The sequence below is a fragment of the Sapajus apella genome, unplaced genomic scaffold, assembly GCF_009761245.1.
Source record: "Sapajus apella isolate SASKATOON/1434 unplaced genomic scaffold, GSC_monkey_1.0 scaffold7, whole genome shotgun sequence".
In the NCBI taxonomy this organism is placed as follows: Eukaryota; Metazoa; Chordata; class Mammalia; order Primates; family Cebidae; genus Sapajus; species Sapajus apella.
Genome location: NW_022436947.1, coordinates 25446244 through 25451167, shown reverse-complemented (window position 1 = coordinate 25451167; position 4924 = coordinate 25446244).

Below are 4924 nucleotides of genomic sequence, written 5' to 3'. Positions count from 1 at the left end.
TTTTTTTTTTTTTTTTTTTGGTTAGGAGCAGCAGTTTAACTTCATATGTCTTTCCCCTCAATGAATAACAATAGTTCACCTTCTCAAGATCATTGTTATAGTAAAGGCTGTAAAAAAGTGGGTGAATATATACAGATTACAGACTGAATCTTCTAAATTTAACAAGGGAGTCAGTCCTTACTTTCAGCTTATTTAACTGTAGTCCTCGCATTTGATTAAAAAAGGGAGAGATGAAGAGAGAGAATGAGAGGTGAATATTTCCATGTCCCTCTTCAGCACAAACCTGAGTATAGCAGAGTAGCTCATCCAAGTCAGAGAGGAGACAAGAAAATTATGTTAGGTAGAATTAGATCATTCCTAACCAAGAAGCTTTTCTTTTTTCCCTTCTATATTTTGAAAAAGTTTTCTTGAGGTATAATTATCATGCTACAAAATTCGGCTTAAGTGTGCGGTTAAGGAAATGTTAGTAATTTCATACAATCATAGAACCATAACCACAGTTCTGTTTTAAAACACTTCCATTGTCCAAAGCACTTCCACAGTCCCCTAACAGACAGTGGCCTGTTAGGAACTGGGCTGCACAACAGGAGGTGAGCTGCCAGCGCTTGAGCATTACCACCTGAGTTCCGCCTCTTGTTATATCAGCAGGGACATTAGATTCTTATATGAGTGTACACCCTGTTGTGAACTGCACTTGTGAGGGATCAAGGTTTCACGCTCCTTATGAGAATCAGTTGACTGCCTGATAAGCTGAGACAGAACAGTTTCTTCCCAAACCACCCACTACCACTGCTGCCTCATCCATGGAAAATTGTCTTCCATGAAACTGATCCCTGATGCCTAAAAATTTGGGAACCACTGGTCCAAAGCACTTCCTCACATAACCAATTACAGTCAATTCCCCATCCCACCCCATTCCTAGGAAACCACCAATCTGTATTCTGCATCTATAACTTTGCCTTCTCTAGAAATTTCATAAAAATATGAACATATAAATATGTATTATTTATTTCTGACTTTTTTTCACTCAGCATAATATTATTAAAGATCATCTGCATTGCTTCATTTATCAGTGATGGTCCTTTTAATTGCTGAAAGTGTGTCATTACATGGAAATGTCACAATTTGTTTAGCCTTTTACCAGTTGATGTTCATTTAGATTTCTCCAGTTTATGTTGAATAGGAATGAAGCTGACAAGACACATACATTCATGTCTTTATGTGGACATACATTTTCATTCCTTTTGGGTAACAAGCTAAGAGTGAAATTTTTGAGTCCTATAGTATATGTATATGTAATATCGTAATAAATGGCCATGCTCTTTTCCAAAGCTGTATACCTAATTTGAATTTCCCACCAACAATGTATGAAGGGCTCAGTTTCTCTGTATCTTCAACAATAACATTATCTTTTTTTATGGCAGCCATTCCATTGGGTATGTAGTAGTATTTCACTGTGGTTTTATTTGTAGGTCCCTATTGAATAATGTGTTAACAATCTTGCCGTTGTTCCTTATTCACATGTCATCTTTGGTGTCTATTCATATGGTTTACCCACTTTTTAAATTGAATAGTCTTTTTTATTTAAGTTGCAAAATTTTTCGTATATTCTGCATACAAGTGCTTAACAGATACATGATTTAGAAATATTTTCTGTCAGTCTGTGGCTTGTCTTTTCACTTTATTAATGACTATCTTTAGAGATAAATGTTTTACATTTTGATGAATTCCAAGGTATATATTTATTTCCTCTCATGGAACATCAGGTAGAGTGTCCTATCAAGTTGATAGTGTTACTCAAATCTATATTATTACTTCTTTTCTGTTTAGTGATTAAACAGAAAATAGCATATAGTCTTAGTGATTCTTAAGAAGTGAACATTAAGATCTTCAAGTATAATTGTCTAATTATTTGGTTTTTAAATTACATAAGTTTTTTATATATTTGAGGGCACTGTTATGATGTGCATATACATTTATGATTATTACATCTTCTTGATGTATTGACATTATTTTTTTTTGAAACAGGGTCTCACTCTGCCACCCAGGCTGGAGTGCAGTGGTGGTATCTTGGCTCACAGCGACCTCTGCCTCCTGGGTTCAAGCAATTCTTCTGCTTCAACCTCCCAAGTGGCTGGGACTACAGGTGCACACCACCACGCCTGGCTAATTTTGTATTTTTAGCAGAGACAGGGTTTCACCATATTGGGCAGGCTGGTCTCAAACTCCTGACCTTGTGATCCGCCCGCCTCAGCCTCCCAAAGTACTGGGATTACAGGTGTGAGCCACTGCACCCTGCCTGTATTAATACCTTTATCATTACAAAGCATCCGTTTTTCTCTCCAATATTATTTCTGTATTAAAGTTTATTTTATCTGATATTAGTATGGCCACTCCAGCTCTCTTATAATTATTGTTTACATAGTATATATTTTTCTTTCAGACTAATTGTGTATGAAACTATACTTGTTTTGCAGGGAGCAAAACAGCTGGATCTTGCTTTTTAGTTCAATATAGCAATCTCTGACATTTGATTCTTTATTCAGCTTTTGTTTTGAAGTTTTCACTAAGTATAGCATTCCAGATTGACCTTTTTTATTCTTTCAGTACTTTCAAACATGTCACTTCATTGTTCTTTCAGTTAGCAGTTTCTGACGTGAAGTCTGATGTAATTCTGTTCTCTTTCTCTGTGTGTGTCACTTTTACTTTGGCAGGCTTTGTAATTTTCTGTCTTTTGCTTTGGCACTTTGAATATGATGTGCCTAAACAAGTGTCTTTATTGTGTGCTTGGTGTGTGTGTGTGTGTGTGTGTGTGTCTGTGATAACGTTTATCCTGCTACACAGGTGTGCCTAATCAGGTGTCTTTATTGTGTGGTTGGGGTGTGTGTGTGTGTGTGTGTGTGTGTGTGAGATAACACTTATCCTGCTACACAGGTGTGCCTAAACAGGTGTCTTTATTGTGTGGTGGTGTGTGTGTATGATCACATTTATCCTGCTACCCATGCTCAAGTTTTTGCATGCAATTTGATGTCTTTCATTATTTGGGATAAATTTTTATTCACTGTCTTTTCAAGGAATTCTTCTCTGACATTCTCTTTTTCTCTTCTTTCTCCCCACCCACGTCCCTGGCTGTGTTCAAGAGATTTCTGGGTGAGAAGTAGAGTTTTGTGCCTTTCCTGTAGCAGCACATGATCCTTTCTTACTAGCTGCAATACCAAGGGAAACTTTCTCTAGTCTTCTTCCCTGATGCCAGTCTTTCCCATGAGCACCTGACCAAGGTCATGGAAAAGAGTCTGTGAGTGTATACAAAATCCCATTGTGTCTGGGTCTTCCTGGATCTACACTGTCACTCTCTCCCACACTCAGCCTTTAGAGATGTGATAACAGTTTTGTTGATTTCTTCTTTGCCACTGTATGGCAACCAGCACAGTTCTTTCTATACTCCGGCAAAGGTGAGACCATCTATACATCCCGTCACTTATTACAGGGGCCTATCCCTCCTTGAATTTCAGTCTATTAAGTTTCTTTGTCATTCAGATCTCTGACGGGTTAAGAAAAAGTTATGCTTTCTGGTTTATCTAGCTTTTGTTCATTGTTGGGGATAGGTGTGGCCTTCTTTCCAACTTTACTACATCCTAGGAAGAAGCAGAACTGCAAACATGTGCTTTTAGTGGAGGCTGCCCATCAGAAGACCATGCCCTCTGGTGTAACACCAATCAGAAAAGATGGAGATTAGGTACCCTAAATTTTGAAAAAGTGTAAGATGTGATACCAGGATATGCTACCAGCTGTTTCCTGGTGAATGAAGAAACTCAATATATGAAATGAAGTTTATATGAAAATGGAAATAAAGATACTGGGAGTGTGGTTTATAGTTCAGGACAGGGATTAATTTGCCTCTGATGCTCACTAGTCAAATTATCATCTTTCTTAAAATCCTTAAGTAGTTTCTCAACATACAAGACTAAGTTCATCTCTTTTAGTGGCATACAAGAGCATTGCTATTTGACCTTGACACACTTCTCTATGTTCATTTTCCTTTTGTGCATCTCAATGTGCATTTTATCAAACAGGCTATATTGGATTATTCTGGTAGCCTCCTAACTATATTATTTGCTTCCACTTTTACTTTTTTGCTGTATAGTCTCATCACAGAAGCCATGAAGATACTTTTCAATCCTAAACTAAACTAAATCATGTCACTCCAAGAGTACAATAGCTTCCCATTTTACTCAGAGTAAAAGCCAAAGTGTGAGCAATAACCTGTAAGGCTCTACATGATGTGGTTCCTGCTGGCCCTCTTTGCTCATTTTTTTCCCATTCTTATCCTTGTTAATTCCACTTCTATGACACTGTTTTTGTTATCCTTTTAATGTGTCAAAACTCATTTCTGCCTCAGAAACTTTGCAGTTACTGTTCTTCCTGAAACACCTCCCACCATCACCACCACACACCATACACACATAGCTGTCTGACAAGCTTCTTCCCTTTCTTCAGCTAGCTCCTCAAACATCCCTTTATCAGTTATACTTACTCCAAATGCCCTGCTTTAAAATATCATTTTTAGTTCTTCTACCCAGATACTTTCCCTTTCATGTTTCTTTTTCCACATAGCACTTGTAATCTGTCATCCGATTTATTTTTATTTTTTAGTAGAAATGGGGTTTTACCATGTTGGCTAGGTTTGTCTCAAGCTCTGACCTCAAGTGCTCCGCCCACCTCAGCCTCCCAAAGTGCTAATCTGACATACTGTTTTATTAGTTTGTTTATAGTGTTTCTCTCCAACTATATAATAAGTATGATGAAGATAAGGCTTTTTTTGAGGTATCACTTATGATTTATCTACAAAGGCTAAAAAACTTCCTAGTTCATAATACACATGCAATAAATATTTACAACTCTATTCTTTGCAACTTTTTAAAAA